The sequence below is a fragment of the Equus asinus genome, chromosome 5, assembly GCF_041296235.1.
Source record: "Equus asinus isolate D_3611 breed Donkey chromosome 5, EquAss-T2T_v2, whole genome shotgun sequence".
Taxonomy (NCBI): Eukaryota; Metazoa; Chordata; class Mammalia; order Perissodactyla; family Equidae; genus Equus; species Equus asinus.
Window position 1 is genome coordinate 58,793,644 of NC_091794.1, and position 11,029 is coordinate 58,804,672.

Consider the following 11,029-nt stretch of genomic DNA (forward strand, 5'->3'; position numbering starts at 1 on the left):
CTTTATAAGCTAGGCGATGCTTGCATTGTGTTTATTTGTTCAATCATGTAGTAGAAGATGCACGTGAAATTCACCTGAAAAGTATACCTTTCAATTTCGTGCTGAGAATAATGCAGGAAGTCCAGTGTGATCCAATTGTAATAAAATAGTAGCCAAAGAACATTCTGTTTGAAATTGTGGCATTAGTAAGTGGAAGACTAGTTGGAAGCCAGTCTTCTGAATGCTCTTTGCATGTAATTTTGATTGGAGGATATGGCTTGATGGCTGCATGGACTTCATCTTCCGACCTGACCCCGGAATGTACACATAGAACAAAAACAGTGCATTGAATGACAGTTTCAAAGACAAGCTTACCGGCTGTCTTGATAAAATGATTATGTCCTTCATAAAATGAGGAATGTCAACATTGTGTTTTTCCAGTTCAGAAATACTTTATGCCATAAAACTGCAGCAGTTAATAAAATTAGCATTAGTTAAAAACTGTTGAAATCCTTAAATTTTTCCTGCTTAAAAAGTCCAGAAAACATCAAACTTTCCTAGAGGTTGAAGGAAGGAAATTAATGTCAGTGACAGAAATACAGTGAATCTAATTAGGAGTCCCTGGGCAGCAGCTCATTAGTGTGGTTAGTAAATGAAACTTCAGCTGCAGAGAATTAGACTATGTGTCTTTGGTTATTTTTTCTGAAAAGAATTACAAAATGTCTACAACTGTTTTTTATTAGTAGAGTATTTTTTTTCCCACAAACAAAAAATATTTAGAATCTTTTGTCATGAGGAAAGAAATGGCCATCTGGGGACAGACTCCTTGGCCGCCCGTCTGCGTGAGGCTGCAGGAGGGGCAAAGCCCTTCCCTCCTGGGGTGGGGGGAGCTTTCGTTGGTCTGCTGAGCCGCTTGATTTCACATGTTTCTGCTGTCGAACCCTTTAATTTGTTTTTTAACCATTTGTACCTCCTGATCAGATTTATCTAAAAAAAAAATTCTCAGCTAGATTGAACAATATCTGGTGACGGATATTTAAGGTAGATTGGAATAGTTATTTGTCAACTGCTAAAATGTGACACGTTTCCTTTTTTTTTTGGCTTGAGGAAGATTCGCCCTGAGTTAACATCTATGCCAATCTTCCTCTATTTTGTACTTGGGTTCCTGCCACAGCATGGCCACAAACGAGTGGTGTAGGTCTGTGCCTGGGATTCAAACCTGCCAACTCTGGCCGCTGAAGCAGAATGCACGGAACTTTAACCACTAGGCCATGGGGCCAGCCCCTTGTTTCCTTTTCTAGTCACTGCCATGGATGTTTGTGTCTTTGCCGCTTGGGAGTTCATGGGTAATTCAGAGACCCAACAAGAGTCTGAATTCCGGGATTTCAGAAGTGTTCCCACATCAGGTACGATAACTGGGCAGCTGCTACTGGATATGGTACCCTGTCCTCCCCCAGGATGCTGAGATACCTTTAGATTATATTAGAAGTTTAGACTCTAGGCTCGTACCTTTCTGTAGAGACCCTGGAATGCATGGGCTGAGTCCTCTATGCCCAGAGTTTAGCCGTGACTCCAGTGTTTTGGGGTCTGTAGGTTCAGACTGGGGATGCCCTCCAGCAGTTTCTCAACTAGGGGTGACTTTGTCCCACAGGGGATATTTGGCCACGTGTGGAGACAATTTTGGTTGTTACAATTCACAGCTGGGTTTGGGGGGAGAGGGAGTGACCACTGATATCTACCAGGTAGTGACCAGGGATGCTGCTAAACATCCTCCCCAACAAGGATTCTTCTAAATGTCGATAGCTCTGAGGCTGAGAGACCCTGTCCTCTGAGCATCAAGCATTCGCTGAACGAGCAGATACACACACAATGGACGGGCACCTTTTAGCTGTCTGAAGCCCTGCAGGATGGGGTGTGCTCTGGGATCGAGCCAGGCTTTCCAAAGACCTCCGAGCCTTCTCATTAGAAATACTTTTGAGATAACTATTTATTCCTCTCCCTTCAATTAAAAAAATTTACTTTTCCAATTTATTTCTCTGTGGAAGTCTTTGGTCGGTAACACATAGAACAGAGTGTTACACTTGGAGCAACTGACAAATAAATTTTTCAATATGGCTGGTCCCAAATATCAATCACCAAAATATTCTTCAATCTAGCTGAGATGCATTTTTTTTTAAGTGGAGAGAGAACCATGTGAGGCCTTGAGTGAAAAATTTAAAACATCATGTTTCCTGTTCTGCATACCACCTACGACAATACTGCATGTACACTGCAAGAAGTGTAGCGTGTAGAGCACTGAGGGGAGAAAACTCACGGGCTGGCCTGCCAGGCAGGAGCACGGCAGCCGAGCCACAGCGGAGCTGGAAGTGAAGGAAGAGGAGAACAACGGGGAGAAAGAGTTGTGTCTCCGTGCTCCCTTTGCTTCGATGGGGCTGCTATTGTCCTTATTTTCACAAGGAGAAGGAGGAAAAGTTTTGTTTGTTAACACAGAGTATGATTCTTTATTATTTACATGTTCTCCCTCTTTTCTAAAAAATTCCCCATTGAGTAAGGAAGGAGAGGAGATTTGGGTACCAGGAGGAGTTGATGCACAAATTGGCAGGAAAGGGAGAGATTTCCTTTAAGTCCTGAGACACGGGACGCAGCAACGCCAAGAAACAATTCAGCTTGACTTCACAGATACTGCGAGCTACTGAAATTGGCGTAAAACCTGGGTATAGTTCACTTGGTACAAAGGCGATATAATATGTATGACTTAGATCAAGAAACCAAATGCTCAGGGAAATGCAGCATACAAAGATGCAGTGGGAACTTCACCTATTCTCCTTGGCTGTTAGAGCATCTGAAATTATGTTGTTCATACCAAATATTCCTAAAATTCTGTAAACACTGGCAGTTTGAATCTAAAATATATAAACACAAAAAATAAGACACAGAAGGCAAGGAAGCACTGCGCCAGCTCCCACAGTCTATGGTGGCGTGGCTCCTCAGTGAATTCGTGCGTGTCTCTCTTCTCTAGTCCATGAATGTTCTCACCCTCTCACACTTCCTACTCTTCTTCTTTTACATTTATTTATTTATTTTTACTTTTAACAGGTTTATTGAGGTATAATTCACCTATTGTAAATGGATAGTTCAAAGATTTTCAGTAATTAATGCGATTGTGCGACCATGACCACAAAGTTTAAAATACTTCTGTCACTCCAAAGAGTTCTCTTGTGTTGTCTGTCCTCAATTCCTGTTCCTATTCCCAGCCTCAGGCAACCACTGATCTGCTGGCTGTCTCTATAGTTTTGTCTTTTCTAGAAATGGAATTGTGAATGGAATTGATGTGAATGGAATTAAATAATATGTGGTCTTTTGTGTCTGCCTTCTTTCACTTGACATGATGCTTTGAGATTCATCCATGCATGTGTATCAGTTGTTCATTCCTTTACATTGCTTAGTAGTATTCCATTATATGGATGTAGCACATTGTCTTGGTCTATTTGGGCTGCTATAACAGAATACCACAGACTGGGTGGCTCATAAACAAGAGAAACTTATTTCTCACCCTTCTGGAGGCTGAAAGTCCAAGATCATGGCGCTGGCAGATTTGGTGTCTGGGGAGAGCCTGCGTCCTGGTTCATACATGGCTCTCTTTCCCCTGTGTCCTCACATGTCAGAAGGGGCAAGGGAGCCCTCTGGGGTCTCTTTTATAAAGGCACTAATCCTATTCATGAGGGCTCCACCCTCATGACCTAATTACCTCCCAAAGGCCCCACCTCCAGACACCACCACACTGGGGATTAGGTTTCAACACACGAGTTTTAGGAAACACAAACATTCAGTCCATAGCGTCCATTTTTACCATTTACCAGGTGCTGGGCATTTAGATTGCTTCCACTTTTTGGCTTTTATAAATAGCTCTGCTATGAAAATTCACTTTTATGGCTTTGTGCTGACATATGTTTTCATTCCTTTTGGTATATACCTAAGAGTGAAATTGTGGGGTCATATGGTAACTGCATGTTTAATTTTTTAAGAAACTGTCAAATTGTTTTTAAAAGTGGCCATACCATTTTACATTCCCACCAGCAATGTATGAGGGTTCCAATTTCCCTGCATCATCACCAACACTTGGTACATCTTTTTGATGATACCCATCCTAGTGGGTGTGAAGGGCACTTCTTCCCTTCTCAACACCCCCTTCCTTCCTTTTTACCTGCTTTTATTCTTTTCTTCCCAACTTATGTCTTTAACTGGTGGGGCTAGTACTGCAGATATATTCATTTACATGAAATCTCATTGCTGACCAATTCTTAGTAGACAAATAGTCAAGAAATACCACTGGTGTGGATTTGAAGAATAATCCTCTTTGGCAATCCATTCAATTCTCTTCACAGATGTTCATGTTTTTCTTACAAATGCTCTAGTTTCACATGTAGCAGAGTAGAACAAGCAACCTTCAGGGCCACAGAGTATATCTGTTTAGAATTAGCCCAACAGTGAGGGTTCAAAGACTTTGTAGTCACACCTGTGAGCATTTCTCCACAAGCACCCGGACGTGCTCACACATTCTCTACAGTGTGGGGCACTTGGAGGAGTTCCTGTATTCACCCAGTTGAGAGGGCAGATTTCCTTTTGCTAGCGTTCTGCTCTTTTGTTTTCCTGCCCTGAGTGTTTTGCTGCCTGACGGAGGCATGTTCCTGTGAGGCTGGGTTTCTCGGTGTTCTGTGTGGTGCTGGAGCCTCATGTGGTTCAGCCTCGCAGTGGACATCTCAGCGGTCCACCAGGAGTGGGCTGCCCCGCCTGGGTGCCCATCAGAATCGCCCACTGAGTTTTAAAGCCATGCCCTCATCCCAGTTCTGCCCCAGACCATTTATAGCAGAACCTCAAGTGACTTTGGAAACGCAAAAATGGCTAACGGCCTTCTCTCTTGTCCCCAAAATAGATTTTTCAGAATTCAGTATTGAGGTTATAAAGCTATGGTAAGAAGCAGGCCAAAATAATCACACTAAGAAACAAAAAAGCACGCCCTGAAAGCCAAGCTTTAGAGGTAGCTGTGAAGTTCTGGAATTAGATCTGGATTTGGACTCAGAAGATGGGTGAGGATTCGGGCTCTGTCCTTGATGAACATTTGTAAGCCACTCTGCTCCCGGCTCAGCCCTTCCCAGCTGTAAGATGGGAGCTCACTTGCGCCTCGAGCTCGTGTTGGGATCAAGGGGATGCTCTACCTAGAAGTACTTTAAAATGATATGTTTTCAGAGCACCTCATGTCCGCTAAGCATTTATTTCCATCATATTTTATTAAGGTTGTCTGGCCTCACTTTCTCGTAGAAAATTTGGGTCTTATTTTTATCTTGTGTTTCCTCTTTTGATTTTGCTAAGAGCATGGAGTCTGTAGCCTGGCGTAAATTCCAGCCCAGGCAGGGGTTCACTGTGGGCCTTCCATTGACATCCTCCTGTAACTTCAGTTTTCTCCTCTGTAAACTGAGCATAAAAACCCCCACCCCATGGTTTCACGAGAATTAAAAGAACCATTTAGCACACTCCTTACACACTGGAGACTCGGGGAGTGATCATCCTTCTTACTAAGCAGAGTGAGTGCTTAAAAATCCAGCGAGACCAGGTGTTTTATGGTCATGGTTCAAAGGACACTTGTACCCTACATGGCCCATTTTAAGAGACTTTAAAGTCTTGGGTGGTAATTCAATCAGCTTCAGGGGACATTTTTTAGGCTCCTGCTTCAAGTTGATTAAACGTCAATATTTGTAAACAGCTTTATTTGGAATTTATTTTTCATTATTCCATTGGTGATTTTTCCTTCCTTACAGAGCATGTGAAAGAAAACATTTCACATAAATTTCATGTTCTAAAATAGAATAATGAATTGCCATTAACAACTTATATACCATCAAATTATGAACTTGTACAGATTGCAGAAAACCTATTTCCCTAGGACTGCATATTTTAAATTACCAAAATGATACAATTCTTTAAAATTTTTTTTATTATGGATATTGTCAAATAATTCATAATCCATAAGATCAGAGAGAATAGTCTAATGAACCCACATATACCCATCACCCACCTTCAACAATTAATGCTTAGGGGTGACAAACACTTGAAAGTGTCGTGTAACTGAGAGGTAAAGGAACTCCAAGCAGACTGAATTGACATATTCTTGCCGTTAAATGACATCCAAATAATACAAAAGTGTGTGAAGTACAAACAGAATGCCCATATTTCCAATCACTTGTTAATAAACCCTTTAATAAGGATGCTGTATCAGTCAGGGCTTATAAAGTCACATGGTGTCGTAATTTAATGAGTGATGGATAAAAATTCTGGTCATATCCTCGCTGGGGCTGGTTCTGACATATCAGTTACTTAGAAAATCTGATCTTTTCAGAGTAAAGCCCTTTAGCTGCCATTCTGTTTTAGATGATCATAATTCACTTCTTCTTGATAGATAATGGATTACCAATTTTATGTTTCCATAATTGTTTTTGTGGCCACAGAGGGGAATTAAAACATACATAAATAACAAAAGAAGTGACTACAACTATATTATGAGATGGTTGTATTCTAATGTTGCTTTGGGTGAGGGATTACAAATGTGGGAAAAGAAACCTCGTTATCTCCTGGTCAGGTTCAGAGACACCATCTTCCCGGATGAAGGGTGATTTCGGTATTCAGATTTAGCACAGACTCTGAGCGGTACGTTGAAGGTTACGGTTTGAATTTTTCCCAAATTAGATACATAGCCATTTCTGTGTGAGAGAAAATGGAAATTCAGGTCACATTTCAACTTGAGTTCATTTTTCAAATTGCACCTTCAGAAGCAACAGCTACACACCCGGTTGGCAGATTTAGCTGTCCAGAAAGCCATCTCCCATTGTCCCAACTTCCACTGAAGATTGCATTTGTTTACCTTAGGCCCTGGGGACACCATGACATTTTATTTTAGACTTTGCAGGAGTCTTAAGACCTCTGATACTTTTTTTTTTTGTTTATTAAGAAGTGGTTGTTTAAGCGTTTTTAATCTGATTCCACTAATTAACTTTAATGCTTTCTGATTAGACTCTATTTGCAATTTTCCAGAAATATTTGATGAGACATCTTTTGCACCATCCACAACATTTTCAGTGAGTTTTAAAGAAATATCTTAAAGAGGTATTATTAAAAAAATATTCTACAAATTAAATTTAGATCCTATATATACAATATGTTCTAAAGTATTACGGACTGGATTGGTTCAACAATTGGGCCACACAGGATGTTTCATAAGGTTTAGACACTAGAATAACATCTTAAGGCAATAGTAATTTGATTTTTTTTCCTAAATGTGTTGCCATAGATTTTCCTAAATGTTTTACAAACAGTTATTAAAAGCACATTGAGAATCGAATTCCCTTTGGGCAAATGTTTTAGTACTTAAGTTTCATTTAATCCAAAATTACACATGCTTAGAGTTGCAGAAAAACATCAGAAAATCATAACCAGCTATCACAACACCACATATTTAAAGCAATACAGTGCAGCCTCATGAGAGGCACCTCAAGGTGCTTACTAATAAAAATAAATAAAAGCAATCAGCATTACTCTTCCTTACACTGGAAAAAAGGGGACATTTTAATTTTAAGTTTGTTCCTAACAATTCAAAGGCTTCTCTGAGATGCTAATGAGAAACTTCCAGTGATTGGTGAATTTTTGAGATGCACTCATTGTCAGAGAGAGAGAACAGAAGGGCCAGGCAAAGGAATTCTTAACGGTTGGGGAATGTGAGGATCTCTGGAGAGAACATTGCTTAAGAAACTTGATCTAAAGTCCCAGTTCACAGTCACAAAAAAGGCTTTGTTTATAAAATTAAAATGTTTAGGAATATCTGAATTGGAACTTGGACAACTAAATTTTATAATTTGAAGGATATGCAAATAGGTAATCGACTAACTTCTAATTTATTTGGAACTCACCGAAGAGGGAATCCGAGAAAGGAGCCAGCTTGTGGATGAAAAGAGCTGAAGAACTATGTTTTATTTCTATTTAATGTTTCCATTTTAATTGTGCCTCTAGGTAACAGGCTTATAAATGGAGAATCTGTCTTTTGTATGGAAGGCAGAATTACTCTTTTAAAAAAATTTTAGATTGTAAGAGTTGAAAAATACCTTCAAGAGAATAAATTATCAAAGAAGAATACAGAGAGAATTTGCTAATGCAAAATTATGCTATGTATGAATCCAAAACTATTTGCATAGAAATGCAAATTAAATTAGCATGTGTTTTAGTTGGCTTAAAGCAAAGACAAGCTTTAAATGTTTCTTTTAGGCCCAATTTCAATAAAAAAATCTTTGATCTGGATTACAATTAGGCATCTCTCTCTAAATCTGTGCATCTTCTTTGCAATTACCACTTTTCCGAGGAATTAAAGAAATCAGGGTGAGTGCTGGCTGATTTGCTCCCGAGCTCCTGGGGTTGCTGTATCTGACTCATGATGCGCTGCCGGGGGTCTGGGCTTGGCCATGAGCACACGACTCCCAAGATTCGTACCTTGTTTCTACTCTCACTGGGTTTAAACTTAACGTGCCACTTCCTTTACTTGATGCCTATGGTTTACCATCACTTCTAAATTAAAGAATTTAAATTACACTAGAAAAAAGAGAAAAATTTTTTGAGCACAATTGTCCCTTTTAGGGAGATCAAGGTAACAGAACAATTTGGGATCAAATAGTTTTGATTTCTTTATTCAAAAGAGTGCTACAAAAGAGCACAAAGGGCAATTAACATTCCTTCTTCCTGTGTTATCAAAATTTTACAGTTGCACTGGAATAAAGCACATTTTCTGAAGTATTTAAGAGCACACAAACTACAAGATTTTGCTGTGTGTTTACATGGGTTGGTGCAAAAGGAAGCTAAAGCATGCTGATGAATGACGACACAGAATGATGTGTATTTTCTTTTTTAAAGATTGGCACCTGAGCTAACATCTGTTGCCAATCTTTTTTTTCCTTCTTTTTCTCCCCAAAGCCCCTCAGTACATAGCTGCATATTTTAGCTGCAGCTCCTTCTGGCTCTGCCATGTGGGACGCCGCCTCACCATGGCTTGATGAGCAGTGGTAGGTCCGCGCCCAGGATCTGAATCTGCAAAACTTGGGCTGCCAAAGCAGAATGGGCGAACCTAACCACTTGGCCACGGCTGGCCCCTGATGTGTATTTTAAGAAGCAACAACAAGGGGCCGGCCTGGTGGCACATCAGTTAAGTGTGTACGTCCCACTTCAGCGGCCCAGGATTTGCCGGTTCGGATCCCAGGTGCAGACATGGCACCGCTTGGCAAGCCATGCTGTGGTAGCTGTCCCACATATAAAATAGAGGGAGATGGGCACAGATGTTAGCTCAGGGCCAGTCTTCCTCAGCAAAAAGAGGAGGATTGGCAGCAGATGTTAGCTCAGGGCTAATCTTCCTCAAAAAAAAAAAAGCAATGACAAGATGGCCATCTTTAGACAACGGAAGCATTTCAATGGGGACCCACCTCTTAGAGGCATCCCGTGAGAAAGAGGAGAACTGAGAGGGAAAAGAACTCCAATCAGACTGAGTTGATTTGCAGAGCATGAAAATACTGATCAAAAAAAAAAAAAAAGATCCTGCATTATTTGTTGCCACAAATAATAAATAAACAGATAAATATGTTGATCCGGGTTTTGGTAAGTAGAGGTGCTGATTCCTGATATTTGTGAAACTGGGGCAGGATTGAAGAAAGTATGACTTGAGAAGAAAAGGATGGAGACCCACCTCCCTCTCCTAAATGTCCTCTCCCCATGATTGACAGGTCCAGGTGATGTCAACCAACGCCCTCATGCGGTGGCTTTCTGTCCAGGTATTTGCACTTTGCCTCTTCCTCTGGGTCCTCTTCCGAATCCCTGCACTTACTCCACTGCAAGACCTGCCCTTTTCCTTCCCATTTCTCTTTCCGGTGCTGTGTCCCCTCTTCTGCATCTCCTCTCCAGTCACACTGCAGCGGCCTCACTTCCAGCCTTGTCTTCTCTTTCACCGACTGTTGCTGCAGCAAGATGACTGCATGCCTTTAATCTCACCTACTTCCAATCCATTCTCCACTCAGCCATTAGAGTGATATTTCTGTCACAAAGGACCCGTGGAGTCATTTTCAAGCTCGAAATTCTCCAGTGGCTCCTGTCTCCTGCCAGAGAGAATCAAAAGTCCTTACATGGCCTATCAAACACTTTCTGACCATAACCGCGTGCCCAGCATCATCCCTGCCATCTGTTCAAGCAAAACACCAGACTTTACACGTGTTCTCCCCTGTCTCTCCTCTGCTTTGCCCTTTCTACCTATCTTCTGATGCCCAGCACCTGTTTGTCCTTCAAGCATCATTCTCTTCCCTGAGATATTGAACTGACCCCTTTCCTCTCCCCACTATTGCCTCCCCCAAAAGTTCAGGCCTCTGTTTCTGCTCCCATGACACCTAGTGTCCCCTCTGTAGTCAAGCAGGAGGTTACGTTGTCATTGTTTGCACATCTAGTTCTATAGTAAGCCATAAGCTGGTTAAGGTCAGGGAGGGCATCATTCCCTCTGGTATCTACAACCCACAATGCACAATTCCTGAACACTGCTGCCCCATACCTCTTGGCTGAGTGAATGGATATGTGAATAAGTTGCATGAATGGAACCAGATGAAACAGAGACTGAGAATGCCACACATCATTGAGAACTCACTGACCTGGTGATTTTCTGTATTTAGAATTCAGATTTTGACCTTAACTCCCACTAGAGAAAATCCAGGAGGTATTAAGAGCAGTTTTCCAAAGGAGACTTAATGTGTTAGATTTTGGAGAATCAGGAAAGGATAAAACCATGAACACTGTTTGCTACCATGGAAAAGACTTCAAATTTAAAAAACGAACAACATTCACTGTGCTTACCCTTTCCTTTAGGACAAAATAAAATGATGATGGAAAGCTCAGGGTGCTGTTTGCAGATGTCTTAAAGATTTGAGGCTGCATGTCAAGGCTGACACTGGAACAATCTTACTTTGGCACACCAGGTGACTTC